The sequence below is a fragment of the Engystomops pustulosus genome, chromosome 3, assembly GCF_040894005.1.
Source record: "Engystomops pustulosus chromosome 3, aEngPut4.maternal, whole genome shotgun sequence".
NCBI classification, from domain to species: Eukaryota; Metazoa; Chordata; class Amphibia; order Anura; family Leptodactylidae; genus Engystomops; species Engystomops pustulosus.
In genome coordinates, this window is record NC_092413.1 from 56723856 (window position 1) to 56740348 (window position 16493).

Consider the following 16493-nt stretch of genomic DNA (forward strand, 5'->3'; position numbering starts at 1 on the left):
ACAATGCGGCAAGTCCTTCAGAAAGGGGTTAAAGGCCACATCAATAGACCAAGAGCATAAAGCGATATGTGCTGAATTTGGTGTCATCCTGTTCTATGCTGCAGATTCCTATGAAGCCAGTGATGAATTCTAAAATCTTTTTGGTTCCCTCACGTCCTTGCGCTCTACCCAGTACACTCTATTACACAGCCAATGATGATGTCCTGGTGTGTACACGGGCAGAACGTATAGAGAGCCCCGGGGAACACTGGTGGATAAGTATGCAAGGTTTTTTTTTTGTTTTTTAGATATTCGTGTATAAGCAGAGTTGTTTTTTCTCAGCACATTATTTGTGCTGAAAACTTGAATTGTACACGGGTATATACAGTACTTTTTCATTGGAATGAAAGATCTGCGTTTGGGAAAGCATCTACCAGGATGTAAGACCACCTTTATTAAGTTTGGTTCTCTGCATGCAACAAATTCTGCCATTGTCCTCTTTTGCCCTAATTGAATCATTTTACGTAGGATTATACATGCTCCATTTATATAACATTTTAGGACAATTCCACAAGTTTTTAACAACATCGGAAGCATTGATGATAATGTAGGTATGAGTTATGCAAACTTATTAATAAAGCTTAAAATGCTTGAATGAATAATAAGGGAATGGTTCTACTGGCAGCTGTGATAGTCTCAATTCTCATTCAAACTCTGCACCCTTGTTTTGTCCTTAACCTTGTTACATGGTAGGCAGATGTCTTCTTTTTTGAGGCTTTCAAGTGCCATTTGTGTGTCATGAGAGGTTTGGCAATGGTGATTCAAAATAGCTGCCTGCAGACAAAAAATTAAAATGGCTGCGCCCAGAAGAAACTGAGGCTAATTTGCATACATTAAAACTTTTGCACGTTTACAGTTAAACTGCTTGGAAACTGGGACAATGACATCATAAAGTGCCTGTTCTGCTGACAGTTGTGACTGCCCCACTGCTTATTAAAGAGATGGTTTATGCTGCCTCTGTCATCTGAGGGCTCATGGAAACCCCAGGAGGGGTGATGTATCATGTCAAGAAAGGTAGTCTGAGGAAGATTTAAATCTTACAGGAGACCCAAAATGCTGAAAACACAAAGGTCATAGCATGTTCATTGCATGGGACAAGATGACTGTCATATAGAGATTGCCCCCTTTCCCCTTCCCCATTCCCTTACATTATGACTTATCCTTTTGGTAATCTGCTACAAAAACAAATTTGTATGTAGTACACATGCAAATTTGTTTTTGTAGCAGATTACCAACAGGACAAGCCATAATATAGACATCCTCAGGACGAGTTTTCTGAATGCAAAGTAGTATCGGCCTGAGAAGCTTGCTTCTGCTGCCAAACACCAGATTTTATTAATCCAATGTACACAAAGTGTACCAAGTCACACTTTTTCATTGGAATGAAATGTCTACATCTAGGGGAAGGCCTCCTTCATAAAGTGCATTTAGTTGCCTACATCCAACCAATTGTGCCATTGTCCTGTTTTTGCCCTGAGTTAAATCCTTTTAAAGGGATATTTCCACGAAGACAAGTTTCTAAAATATACTCAGAATAACAAAATAACACATTTTCTAATTCACTGTTATTAACACAAATACTGCATTTCACATATAATTCCAACCTAGGATAAAAGAAGAAAAAACAGAAGATGGCGCCTCGGGTGATATAGTCTGGAAGGGTTGTCTTTTAGGTCATACACTACATACTCACCTGATTATTTCTTGGTGGTTTTGCTTGTGAGGCCCAACCTGGGGTTCAGTTGATTGTTCCAATCCAGTGTTTAGATGGTTTCTGATGGATCCAAAGACACCAGCTTCTCGGATGTAGGAAGCACCTCCCAAGGCTCAAATACACCGGATATCAATAAATGATGCCTGTAAACAATTTTGTGAAATAGAAACGGGAAAAATAGAGCACAACTGGTATGCTATAAAAACAATCCGGAAAAGCAAAAGATTGTGTATAAAAAAAAAATGGGTATTTAATTCTAATAGTACAATAAAAGTACAACATTCTTGTAACAGGACTTATAATTATTTTACCTATTCCAACCTGTCTCTTTTAGTTCTGGTGTACACAATTTCAGTTGCCACTGATCTCCGACCCTGTATCTTCTGACTTTAGGGTTGGCAGATATTTTGTCTGACACTGTGGAGCTGATCTCTTCTCTCCTCCCTGCAGTGGCCCCTCCCCTCTGCATTCCAGGATGAGCTCACACACACTCACTTCCTGCTGGCAAACAACACATCACATTGTGAGCAGAGCTACACATTGTGAGCAGAGCAGATAAGTTCTTTATCCGGGGAGGGGATGGGAGGCACATCAGATCTGATGGTGTGTTATGACAGAGCTGAGAAGGTAAACGGTAAAGTTTCAGAAGTTAAACAAAAGTGTATATAAACCTTGTACCCTGAAAATCAGAACATTAAGAGATGTCTACATCCCTGGTGTTTGTTTAATATTTTTACCTGGTAGGTCTTAGGGGCTTGCATGTTCCACCTGTGTGTCTTAGAAGCTTGGGAATGGTGATTCAAACTGGCTGTTCCTTGAAGAACAAAATTCAAAATGGCTGCCCCCAGAGGAACCTGTAAGGATAATTAGCATAAATCGGAAGCCCATGTCACAATTAAGCTGTTTGGAAACTGCGACAGTGACATCATAAGGTGCCTGGTTCTGCTGGCAACTGTGATAGTCTCACTGCTCGTTCAAGCTCTTCTTGGTAGAATTAGGAGGTGGTTTGCGCTATCCCTTTTGAGGCAGATTTAAAGCTCATAGCAGAATATAAGGCAAAAATCATATGTTCATTGCAGGTGAGAAGATGACATCCCCATTGAGGTGAGTGTCCCCTACCCCACCCCCTTAGTACTACATACAAATATGTTTTGGAACATGATACCAGCAGGACCAGTCATCATCTAGACATCCCTACCCCCACACACACAGCCTTCTCATGGCTTAGTAGCTTCAGCCTGAGCTGCTTGCCTTTGCTGCTAAACACCAGTCTTGTTTTGTAATAAAAGGTTTACCGCTAGGGAAGCATTTACCTGGATGTAAGACTTCCTTCAGGAAGTGTATTTAGTTCCATACATCTAACCAATTCTGCCAATGTCCTTTCATCCCAATTAAAAAGTGTGACTTCAAATTGGATTAATAAAGGCAGTAGAAGCAGGTGTCTCTGCTGAATGTTGGAAGATAGATTAGGAATTTCAGGATTGCAAAAAGAAGCAAATCTTTTTTGACTGGTTTCCTACTTGCCTGTAACGTAGTAATGACTTTATTTGAGAGACCTTTAGCTCTTAACATCTGTTTCTCAGGATCCAATCCGATAGCTGGAATGTTTCTGGGCTGGGATGATATACTGTACAGCGCCTTGATACAGGAGATCCCTCCTCCGATGGAGAAGAATTGGCTCTTCCAACGCTATGTTCCTCAATGCCAGAAACCAGCTCTTTTCGGCCAGAGCGGCACTATTAGAATAATCCTGAGATTTTCTTGTCTAATTTTTTTTGTACTGTCCTTGAGAGCAATGGAAATGGAGGGAAGGCGTAAGCTAGCTTTACATGCCAACTGTGACTGAAGGCATCTAGAAAAAAGTAATGGTCCACTTTTCTGTTTTCTGGCGAACAGGTCTATAAGAGGGGTTCCCCATCTTTGGGTTAGTTGAAAGAACACCTCCTTGTTCAAGCACCACTTGTGAGGGTCCAGAGCGTGCCTGCTTAGGAAGTCCGCTTCCCTATTCTCTGACCCCTTTAGATGGATTGCAGTCAGGGAGAGAATGTTTTCTTCTGCCCATGAGAAGATCTTTTTTGAGAGATTAAGAAGAGTTGGAGAGCATGTGCCCTTTTGACGTCTGAGATAGGCCACTGTGGTGTTGTCTGATAATATTTTGAGGTTTTGGCCCTGTAATTGGTTTGAGCATATCTTTAGGGTTTCCCCGGACTTCCTTTAACTCCTTGTAGTTTGAGGATATGTCTGCTTGTGAACATTGGCCTTGGACCAGCTTCCCTGGTAGTTTTGCTCCCCAATCTGTCTTGCTTGCATCTGTCAAGATCTTGTTATTGGACAATTGTTTCATTTTAAGCCTTTGGCTAGATTCTCCACCTGTTCAGAGAATTCTTCACATTTAGGGGGGATCTTTATTTTCCTTCTCAGGCTGGTTTAGATCTCTGTTCCAAGACATAAGGATCCAGTTCTGTAGATCTACTATGTGTGGTTCTGGGACCAAGGAACACAGGCTATGCAGGCTGTGAGAAGTCCTAGAAGTTTCATTGCTTCTCTGACTGAACAATTTTGTTTGATTTGGAAACTCATTACCTGGGACATAAGATTTAGAGCTTTCTTTTCTGGGAGGAGTGAGCATTGATGCACTGAGTCCATTAGAATACTCAGGAATTTTAATTTGGTACTGGTTTGAATGTTTGATTTTTTTGTAATTTATTATCCAACCAGATGTTCTAGGACTGCTATGGTTGTGTCCCTCTGGGATATCAGATTTTCCTCTGAGCTGGATATTAAAAGGAGGTTGTCCAAATAAGGGATTAGTAGAATATCCTTCAGTCTTAGAGTAGCTACTACCTCTGCCATGAATAGCCTGGGCGCTGAGGAGATCCTGAGTGGTATAGCTCTGAATTGATAGTGCATCATTCGATTTTCTAGAGATAAGACTGCGAATCTCAGGTATTTTTGAGAGATGTGGTGGATTGGGACGTGGTAGTACGCGTCTTTCAGGTATATGGTGCAGAGGGCTGCATTTTTCAGAATTAAAGGTGTTGTAGACTTTAGGGACTCCATCTTGAATTTTTTGTATTTGATGTGTCTTCAAGTTTTTTAGGTTTAAAATCATCCTGTAGGATCCGTTTGGCTTCTGGATTACAAAGAGGGGAGAGTAGAACCTCTTCCTCATTTGATGGGATGGTACAGGAGATATTACATTCTTGTTTAGAAGAGATTGTACTTCTTCCCACATGAGATGATGGAGCTGCGGAGAAGAGACTTTTGCTGTCACAAATGTTTGAGGAGGCAGAGAGTTCAGTTCGATCTTGTAACCTTCTGGCGCTACCCCTAAGATCCATAAATTCTTTATGTTTTGGTTCCACTGGGAGGAGAAAATAGCAAGTCTTCAGGCATCATTGTTTTCTGGCAGGGTTGAGCTGGTTACTTTGGGAGGTAGTGTATCCCCTACCTCTAACCCTTTGGGGTACCTCCACCTGGCTTGTTTGCCTTTACCACTGAAAAATGGAAATTGGTCTTGAGAATCACGAAATGAATGTTTCCTCTGGGATTTTGGTTCTGTGAACCCCTTCTTTTTGTCCACCGCTTTCTCCAACATAGTGTCCATCTCTAGACCAAATAGGAATTCACCCATGAATAATATACCACATAGGTTTGACTTCGAACCCCTGACCATTGTGCTCTATGGGCTACATTAGAAAGGGCTCCTTCCTTAGCTGAGAACCTGATGCATTCACCCAAGGCATCAGCGAGAATGGTGGTGGCCGACTTTGGAAGCGGAAGACTCTCCAGAAGTTTTTCTTTTGAGGCTCCACTAATGATTTGGTTTTCTAACCGTTTAGCCAGCAGGCCATAGTTCTGGCGACGTTTCCTTTCAGGTTTAACATCGCTGACTGCTGTGTCTTTTTTAAGACGCTGTCTGATTTTCGGCCCAGTGGGTCCTTAAGTTGAGTCGTGTCCTTGAAAGGGAGGTTGGTCTTCTTGACCTGTTCGTCTACTTTTGAATTTTTTAGGAGGAGGCCCTTCTGAAAAGAGGGATTAAACTGTGTTTTTTACTTCGGACTGAAACATAGATCTTAGTTAATCTATGAGAGACATTTTTTTCCTCGCGCATGATGCTATCCACACAGTCCTTGCACACTGGTTTCTTAGAAGAAGCTTGTTAAAACAAATATTAATGTATTTACGGGATTGAGGAGTCTTGGATTTGGACTTATCATTCTTCATTTCCTCTTTCTTGTCTTTCTCCTAGGAGTGAGAAGAACTATAGTATAGGACAGGGGTCCCCAAACTACGGCCCGCGGGCCACATGCGGCTCGCGGACCGTTTCTATGCGGCCCCCGGCAGTCGGGCAGGGGCTTCCGTCCATCCGGACAGGAAGCTCCTGCCCGTCACAGTATAGTGCTCGATGCGGCCGGAAAACGTCCGCTCGAGCACTATTATTGCAGGTGGAGCGATGTGGCCGGAAAACCACCCCGGCGCACATCGCTCTTTGAACCTGCATGCGCGGCCGCGTGATGACGTCATCACGCGGCCGTGCACCTTTTCCTGTCCGGCAGCCGCAAGAAGAAAGAAGACGCGGGAGCCAGAGGTAAGTACAGGGTTTTTACATTTTTTTTAAACATTGTGCCAGCGGGGGGCCCTAATATATGAAATAATTCATTATGGGCGCATCATATAAAATAACTAATGGTGGGGGGCATATAAAATAACTAACGGTGCCGGGGGGGGGGACATATAAAATAACTGATGGTGGGGGGGTATATAAAATAAATAATGGTGCGGGGGGTGGGGACATATAAAATAACTAATGGTGGGGGGGGTATATAAAATAACTAATGGTGGAGGGGGGTATATAAAATAACTAATGGTGGAGGGGGGTATATAAAATAACTAATGGTGGGGGGCTGTATAAAATAACTAATGCTGGGGGGGGGGACATATAAAATAACTAATGCTGGGGGGGGGACATATAAAATAACTAATGGTGGAGGGGCAGCATAGGAAATAATTAATGGTGGGGGGAGGGCATAGGTAATAATTAATTATGAGGGACAGTCTAGTAATTTATCCGGCCCTCCAACGGTCTGAGAGGGACAATGAACGGCCCCCTATGTAAAAAGTTTGGGGACCCCTGGTATAGGAGAAGGGGATGTTTATAATACAGGGACCCCCTCTCTTCCTGTCCCTGCAGAGGTCAAGGGGTAATCCTCCAGATGGGCCGTCATAGAAACATATTTTATGTAGTTCTAAAGGGGATGGGGTAGAGGGAAGGGGTGACTCACCTCAATCTGATGGTCATCTTGTCACATTCAATGAACAAGATGTGACTTTTGCGCTTTTAGCATTATGCGCTGCTATAAGCTTTAAATCTGACTCGGACTACCTTTATTGACATTACCCATTACACCTCCTGGGATTCCCATGAACCCTTCAGATGACAAGTTAGTAAAAACCATCACCTGGTGCCTCCTTGAAAAGCTCTAAACCTCGAATGAGCACTGAGACAATCACAGCTGCCAGCAGAACCAGGCCCTTTATGATGTCATTGTCCCAGTTTCCAAACAGCTTAAGGCTGCGTGCACATGAACATATGCCCACACGGCAATGGCCCCTCCTCTCTCCATAGAAATGCATAGAGTGTGGGCTGTAGCACGGGGAAAGAAAGCATATGTGCTGCACCGTATCGCTCAATGTGGCCATTGCCGTCTATGGGGGACGTATGTACATCCCCCATACGGTAATGTGAATGCAGGTGTTCCGTTTTATGCTAATTAATCTCACTTTTTTTACGGGGCATCCATTTAGATTTTTCTTTTCCCCAGGGAAGAGCCATTTTGAATCACCATTTCAATCATCTTATACACAGATGACACATGGTAAAGAAGAAGGCAACTGCCTGCCAAGTAAAAAGATTAAGCACAAACCATGGGAGAATACATCTCTTTTAATGTTTTTTTAATATTTATCAGTTTGCAGAACTCATAACTACATTCACATCAATGCTTCAGATGTTGCTAAAATGTTGTGGAATTTCCCTAAAATGATATAAAAATGTAGCATGGATAAGCCTACTTAAAAGGATTCAACTTGGGGTGAAAACAGGAAAATGGCACAATTGGTCGGATGTAGGAAGCTAAATGCACTTTAATAAGGAGGTCTTATATCCAAGTAGATGTTTCCACTAGATATAGTAAAGTGGAACTTTTAATTGGATTAATGAAGACTTTAGCACTAGAAGCATCAAACAAAATAATAAGCACAAAACAAGAAAACAACATATGTTTTAAATAAAAACATCTTAATTGAACCCACTCCATTAGCAACTCAATACCAAGCAACAAATACATGAGTGAAACCCGGTCCTCATACAATTAATGAGTACATAGTTAAAAATACAATTCATTTTATTGAAGAATAAGCTAAAAAGACCATTACAACATTACAATACAATATAATATAGAGTAAATTGACGGCAGTCCATCTAATGCCTCTGCACATCACAAAAACATGTAATCATACACTTTCATTGGGCATCAACATATGTGTAAACTGCCATAGTTTCATGATAAAGTGCCAGTGCCACTGTAGATCTATAGCAGCTTGACATACAGGGGCAGATTTACTTACTTGGTCCGTTCGCGATCCAGCGGCGCATTCTCTGCGGTGGATTCGGGTGCGGCCGGGATTCACTAAGGCAGTTCCTCCGACATCCACCAGGTGTCGCTGCTGCGCTGAAGACCATCGGAATGCACTGAACTTCACTGAGCCATCGTGGGTGAAGGTAAGCATGAGTCCAGCGACACTTTTTTAAAATTTTTTTAAATGCGGCGTTTTTTTCAAATCCGTCCTTTTTTTTTTACAGCCATGCCCCCGATTTCCGTCGTGTGCATGCCGGCGCCGATGCGCCACAATCCGATCGCATGTGCCGAAATACCGGGGCAATACAGGGAAAATCGACGCAAATTGGAAATATTCGGGTAACACGTTGCAAAAACGCGAATCGGCCCTTAGTAAATGACCCCCACAGTATCATAAAGTGCAAATGCAAACAAATTGCCCATAGAATTACAACAAAATATAGAGCAAGGTATTCAATCCCCAAAAAGTCTCCAAAACAAATTATTATTAGTACTGAATTAACTTACCGATGGTAGATGTTCAAAGTGAGTGCAGGTGCAAATACCCGACGCGCGTTTCACGTGTCCCCGCTTCCTCAGGGGGCCTGTGTTGATATGTGCATGGACATGTCTTTTTTTATAACCTTAGCGTGTCGTAGGGAAGAGGAGGAATGCCCATAAACGCTCTTTATTTTTGCATGTTCAATACAATTTCTGTATCCTCATGCCCTCCTGATTCCATATTTTTTCCTTCCTCCTCTTCTACTATCTCCCCTTTTCTTCCCCATTTCTATGTACATTTTTATATAGTGTGGGCACTGCTCTTTTTGGATATCTGTCCCTCTCGTTTGGCAGGGACGCATCGGGAGTCCTGGGTAACTAGTTCCCAGGCTCGCGATTGCGATCTCCTGCTAGTTTTGGGGGGGGGGGCGAATCGGCGGAACAGCTGGGAGGAGTGATGTGGCGTCAGCTCCCGGCCTGGGTCATGTGACGCGATGGATGCCATCCCCGCATTGACGCGGTCGTGGCCTCTATCTTGTGTCCAGATCCGGCCGGGTTATAAGGTTATAAAAAAGACATGGCCATGCACATATCAACACAGGTCCCCCTAAGGAAGCGGGGACACGTGAAACGCACGTCGGGGTATTTTCACCTGCACCCACTTTAAACACATACCATGGGTAAGTTAATTTAGTACTAATAATTTGCTTTGGAGTCTTTTTGGGGATTGAATACCTAACTTGCTCTATATTTTGTTGTAATTCTATGGGCAATTTGTTTGCACTTGCACTTTATGAGACTGTATGTCAAGCTGCTATAGATCTAAATTGGCACTGGCACTTTATCATGAAACTATAGCAGTTTGCACATATGATGGATGATGCCCAACGAAAGTGTATGATTACATGTTTTTGTGATGTGCAAAGGCATTAGATGGACTGCTGGGAACGATTTACTCTATATTATATTGTATTGTAATGTTGTAATGGTCTTTTTAGTTTATTCTTCAATAAAATGAGTTGTATTTTTAACTACGTAGTCATGAATTGTATGAGGACCGAGTTTCACTCATGTATTTGTTGCTTGGTATTGAGCACTAGAAGCATCCATCTTAGACTGATGCTACCTTGCATTGATTAGGGAATGGGGAGGGGGATATTTAGATTGTGACATGTCCTCTTGGAAGTATGCTCCATAAACATATTTTAATGTAGTTCTAAAGGGAATTTCATAGGGCACAGGGACACTCACCTCAAACTGATGATCATCTTGGCACATGCAGTGAACATAATGGGGGTCATTTATTAAGGGCCCGATTCGCGTTTTCCCGACGTGTTACCCGAATATTTCCGTTTTGCGCCGCTTGTACTTAAATTGCCCCGGGATTTTGGCGCACGCGATCGGATTGTGGCGCATCGGCGCTGGCATGCGCGCGACGGAAATCGGGGGGCGTGGCCGAACGAAAACCCGACGTATTCGGAAAAACCGCCGCATTTAAAAACCGAAAATGTGTCGCATAAGGACCGCTTACCTTCACCTGGTCCAGCTCGGTGCATTCCGGCGCGATGAGTTTACTTTCAGCGCAGCAGCGCCACCTGGTGGACGGCGGAAGAACTACCTTATTAAATCCCGGCCGGACCCGAATCCAGAGCGGAGAAGCCGCCGCTGGAACGCGAATGGACCGGGTAAGTAAATTTGCCCCAATGTGACTATTGTGTATTTGCTGCCGTAAGCTTTAAATGTTCATCTGACTTCATTTTCTGACATGACCCATTACCCCTATGGGGTCTCCATGTACCCTCCGTTGACAGGGGTAGCACACACCATCTCCTGTTGCTTTCATGAAGAACTAAACTCAAAAACTTGAATGAGAAGTGAGACTGTCAAAGATGACAGCAGGATCAGGCCCCTTGTGATGTCATGGTCCCAGTTTCCAAGGAATATAACTGTGACATGTACAGCATTCCATTTTGTGCTCTCACATTTTCTCCTGGGGTCAGCCATTTTCTCTATTGCCCAGCTTTTTACACAGATGGCACATGCAAGCCCCTAAGAAGAAGCCAACTGCCTACCAGTATAAAGAATTAAACAGAAACCTTGGGTACAGATATGTCCTCAATGTTTTTTAATCTTTATTAATCATGCCTCATAGGCACATTGGCATCAATGCTTCAGATGTTGCTAGATTTGTGTAGTGGATGGTCGCGCTGCTATTCACAATTTCGTATATCGACGAAGCTTTATATGCAAAGTGAAAGTTGTTCGTTGAATGAAAAGACATTTATTTCACATAAAAATAGTAAGTTTAAGAATTCATCAGTAAAAGATTGGACAACGCGTTTCGGGGTGGATTAACCCCTTCTTTAGGTCCACGAGGTTCTGTAGGTTGTAATGGTGTATCATCAGATTTTGGGTGTTCACGGGGAATTTACACAGGGGTACAATTTATAATATCATAAAAGATGACATATATTGTCTATAGTCGATAAAAATACATAAAATAAAGTAAGAGTACTACCGAGTGTACATAGTTAAAAGATATAATAATAGATAGAAACAATCGTTATTATAAAACCAGTGTCAAGAGGTATAACAAAAGTTTAGATTCATTGTTATAACAGAGAAAAAACATCTATTGATACAACTCATAAAGCTCATAGGTGACTTTTCTGTATGTCAGAAATCGAATGAATAAATCTTTTTTGGAAACCAGTACTGTTTTGTGGATACTAAAATCAAGAGTGAGGTGTATTAATAAACAGAGGAATGAGTGTTATGGTTGTAAGACAAGGAGGGTTGTATAATATCTAACCTTTACTGCACTGAGCTGGGACGTCGGCCGGTTATCAGGTATCGGGTTGGTCTGTTACCTGCGTTGCTGTGGGGATGTCAGTGGAAACGACATTAGGATGGCAGTGGAAGCGGCCCTGGGTTGCTTAGCTGTTTGTCTTAGCAGCGTACTCACATGGTTGTGTGGTCCGGTTCGGTCAGCAGCAGCGAGATGAGTGATCGTCGTTGCTGTTGGCTGGGGATTTAAATAGGGCCGGGGCGGAGTGAGCGCTTGCGCTCTGTGGGTGGATGAAAGGTGTGCTGTGTGCGCATGCGCAGCCACCGTTATCGGAGGATTCGGAGACTCAAAATGAAATGTGGAGTGTGGATGTCTGGTAAGTGTGTGCGCTAGTATTGCGAGTGGGTAGCAATATGTTTTTCTGATAATTGGTGGCCAGAAGGTTGATCTAGAAGTGGAGAAGTTTGAGGAGGGATGGAATCTTTGGTACAAGAGAAGGAGCAATATGATGCTGAACAGTGTGAATCCTGTGATGATGAAAGAAGGAACTTGTGGATAATTAGAGGAGTGGGGGTCTATATGGGGGGGGGGAATACTTTAGTAGGGTCATTAGATTTTTTCAATGCTTTCATTGAGACCATAAGGGTTCATGGTGTTAAGTTTGTAGATCCAATAATTTTCTCTCTTGATAAGTTGCTGTAATCTGTTGGGATGATGTTTGGGGATCTGTTCTATTATGGTGGCTTTGATTAGGGAAAGATCCTTGTTATGATGTGTTTTGAAGTGCCTGGAAATGCTGTGCAGTTGGTAGCCTGCTTTTGTTTTGCTCCGGTGTGCATTAATTCTTTCTCTGAAGGATTTAATAGTGCGACCCACGTATTGTAATGAGCAGGGGCACTCCAGAAGATAGACTATATGGTCCGAAGAGCAATTTACAAAAGTTTGGATTTTGAAGGATTCCTTCGTGGTGTTTGATGAGAATGTCTGGGTTCGATGTTGTAAGACATCACACGTCAAACATCTGGGATTGTTGCATTTGTAGCATCCTGTTAGGGATGGGAACATGGTTGTTATTTGGGGATATTGGGTTCCTCCTTTCTTTGTAGTACGTAACTTAGTTGGTGCTAGCAGTGTTTTGAGAGTAGGAGCTCTCTTGTAGGTGAGTTTGGGGTTGTTTGGAATAATTTTTGCCAAATATGGGTCTTTCTGTAAGATAGACCAGTGTTTCTTTAGAACTGACTTTATGATGGTGTGGTCAGATGAGTAGGCGGTAACAAAATTAAGATTCCAATGATTGTCTGGTAGAGGGGTTTTTTTAGATGGTGCGAGGCATTCTTCCTGTGTAAGGATGTTTGCTCTCTGGAAAGCGTCCTCAATCATGGGGGGGGATAGCCCTTCTGCAAGAATCGTTCCTTTAATGTTCCGGACTGTTTCATGAATGTTTCATTTTTTGTGCAATTTTTTCTTACCCGTCTGAACTGGCTATATGGTACATTGTTTAACCATTTCCTGTGGTGTGAGCTCGAGAAATCCAGAAAACTGTTCACGTCGACCGACTTGAAGTAGGTTTCCGTGATTAGTCTAGTTCCAGTGTGGTCTGTGGAAATCAGGAGATCTAGATATTCGATATGGGTGGAGGAGATGTTCAATGTGAGGGTGATACCCCACTGATTCGCGTTGATGGATTCGAGGAATTCACGGGCTTCTTCCTCTGTGCCAGCCCAGATCAGGAATAGGTCATCAATGTACCGTTTAAACCATAGTATCCGTTTATTGTATTTTGGATTGTCTGTGATGAAATTTTTCTCGAACTCGCCCATGAAGAGGTTTGCGTAACTAGGGGCGAATCTCGTCCCCATCGCCGTACCTCTTTTCTGTAAGTAGATGGAGTCTTGAAAGGAGAAGACGTTATGGTTGAGGATGAACTGAATGGCTTTTAAAATGAAGTCCGCTTGTTCTCTAGGCATTTTTTGGTCCCTTTGTAGGACTTGGCTAATCGCATGTAAGCCTAGATCATGAGCGATATTGGTGTACAATGAAGTTACGTCCATTGTAATTAGATAAAAAGTCGGATTCCATTTGAAGTCTCTTAGTTGTAGGATCAGTTGGGTAGAGTCTCTTAGGTAAGTTGGTAGTGCTTTAACATATTCCTGAAGTATTATATCCACGTACTCGGAGAGGTTGGAGGTTAATGAATCTATGCCGGATATAATCGGACGTCCTGGAACTTTTGGAAATGTCTTTAAAATGTTATAAAAAATGAAGCATGGATAACCCTACTTAAAAGGATGCGACTAGGGGCAAAAGAGGATAATTGCATTGGCTGGATGTAGGGAATTGAATGCACTTTTTGAAGGAGATTTTACATTCATGTAGATGCTGCATCTAGATGTAGACCTCTTAATTCAATGTAAAAGTGTGCCTTTTAAATGGATTAATAAAGAATGATGTTTAGCAGCAGTAGTTGAAGCTTCTTTTCCTTAACCCCTTTGTGACCCGGCCTGAAAAAACTCTAGTGACCGGGCATTTTTAGCGAATTTCCGTAAGTGGTGGTTTAAGGACCATAATTTTTTTTTTGCGTGGTACCTTAAAAAATTTTTGTGGTGATTTTTTTGGGACACATAGAGGTAGTTAAAACATAATAAAAGTAAAAAAAAAATGTTTTCATTTGTATTCTTATTTGGGGTTAAAGTGGAAAAAAAACTATTATTTTGTAATTTATAGTACTTTTTTCTTATTAAATTTTCTAATTAACTCAAAATTAACAATCATAGAGAAAACACCAGTGCTTCGGGATATTAACATTCTAAATTTCTTTCTTTATTGTGTTCCAATAAAAGCATATTTCATGGCAAGGTGCATAGGAATACATAGCATCTCAGGAAAATGATCTACCCGTTTTGCTCATGTGAGGTCAGTCATGGTCTGCTTACACACAGAATCATAGATCTATTTAAAAGCCACCCTTCCTATCGGCGTGTGACGTCTTGAACGCGTCATATTCATCAAGTGGCCTCTGTAACTTCGCCCATAGAGGAAGTACGCCTTCACATTGCATTCTAAAACCTCAAGAAAGCTAAAATATTATCCTCGGAGATGGGAAAAGGGTACCAATATATATGTATATGTTATTTCTAAATATTTAGTTGCATAAATCGACAAAAACCTCAAGACTGTATCTAGAATTTTTCTCTGGAATTAGTCAACAGCCCATCATTGTTGAATCTTAGCGGACTAGCTGCAGTATTAGTTTACCAATAGAATCCACATTTTTCTTTATGAGTCATAAATTGCATAAGCATTTACATACACTAAAATCACGATCACATTTGTATATACAGGCAGTCCCCGGGTTACATACATTCTGTAGGTTTGTTCTTAAAGGGAACCCGTCACCACTATTTTCACAAATACAAGTAGTGGTAGGTTCCGTAGTGGCAGGTTCCAATAGAGCTCTAGTAACTATCTGACACCCTGCTTGTAGCTAAAAGTAGTTTCCCTCAGATCCCCATAAAATCAGAGTTATGTGACCAGGGTGACATCATCAAAGGTCCTTAAGCTACTTAATATGAAAACTATACCCCATGTACATATCTGACCACATAAAACAATCACAGCAGCCTCCATGTACTTCTACTCCTTTCCATGCAGGCTGCTGTGATTTCATGTGATAAAATATGCTGTGATTTCATGACATATATGCTTGGTGTACAGTCCCTAATGCTACAAAAGCTATAGGACCTGCGATGATGTCACCCTGGTCACAAGACATTATAGCAGCATACAGCAATAGGGATGGAGAAAAGCTGCTGGATTCAGCCCGAGGAGGCCACGCCCACCTGGACTCGCTGTAGTAATGCTTAGTTACCAGGTCAAACTATAAAGTTGAATATATGGGAATCTTAGGGGAATAATTTTTAGCTAGAATAAGGGTGTCAGATAGTTACTAGAGCTCTATAGGAACTTGTCACCACCTGTATTTGTGAAAATAGTAGTGACGGGTTCCCTTTAAGTTGAATTTGTATGGAAGTCGGAACTGTATACTTTATCATTGTAACCCCAGCCAAATTTTTTGGTTCTCTGTAACAATTGGATTTTAAAAATGTTGGATTCTCATAAGAACCAAGATTAACAATAAAGCTTCATTGAAGACACCTTTGATAACTGTAATAGCTGTTTATTGTAGCCCAGGGCTAAAGCACAGTAAATTGGCAACATTCAGAGGTCCGTTTGTAACTAGGGGTCGTCTGTAAGTCAGGTGTTCTTAAGTAGGGGACCGTCTGTATCTTAAATCACAATCAAATGATTCTTTAAAGGGGATTTATTAAGGGTACACTACAGGGAAATATACACAAAGGATAAACTTGGTAAGGTACAGAGACAAAGGAAGTGTATAGATAGAGGGCAGGGGAGAAAGTGCTCTTATTGACCTATATATCATCTTATATACATACACACAGTCCACACACATTGCCCATCCCCATACCACCTCCACTACTGTCTTGGCCAATCCGACAATGTAGAGTCAATAGGTGGCATCCTTGATTCCATATCTTCTTCTTAAGGGATCACATAAACTTGCAGGACAAGTAATTTCAGTATTTGCTTTCCCCCAGATCCGGGAGAATCTCCAGGGGGCATTGACATGCAGCTGTCCTTAGAGTCTTCTTGTAAGGATGGCCCTAAACCCTCCAGGTGTAATAGCACAGTCCATTGTTATCAGACGCAGGCTGTTTATACAATCTTTATTATGAGCATTGTAGCCATTCCTAGCTATGGTCATCTCTACCTCTACTTCTCATTGTCTAAAGCCACATCATGTTGCACTTCC

General features: G+C 41.9%; 1 protein-coding gene and 2 long non-coding RNA genes across 3 annotated transcripts in view; 1 reads left to right on the forward strand and 2 right to left on the reverse strand.

The window, feature by feature from the left end:
- Positions 1-698: 698 nt before the first annotated feature.
- On the reverse strand, positions 699-2285 carry LOC140121376 (uncharacterized). Its single transcript, XR_011854076.1, has 3 exons — positions 2065-2285; positions 1733-1896; positions 699-813 (listed from the first exon to the last, which is right to left on the reverse strand). It is a non-coding gene; the product is annotated as an uncharacterized lncRNA (long non-coding RNA).
- Positions 2286-2303: 18 nt separating this feature from the next.
- LOC140121375 (uncharacterized) lies at positions 2304-10164 on the reverse strand. Its single transcript, XR_011854075.1, has 3 exons — positions 10126-10164; positions 2491-2607; positions 2304-2372 (listed from the first exon to the last, which is right to left on the reverse strand). It is a non-coding gene; the product is annotated as an uncharacterized lncRNA (long non-coding RNA).
- Positions 10165-10618: 454 nt separating this feature from the next.
- EPM2A (EPM2A glucan phosphatase, laforin) overlaps positions 10619-16493 on the forward strand; it is a 64947-nt gene continuing 59072 nt past the window's right edge. The window contains exon 1 of the mRNA XM_072140856.1: positions 10619-10975. The gene's annotated coding sequence lies outside the window, so the exon portion shown is untranslated. The remainder of the gene's footprint in view (positions 10976-16493) is intronic.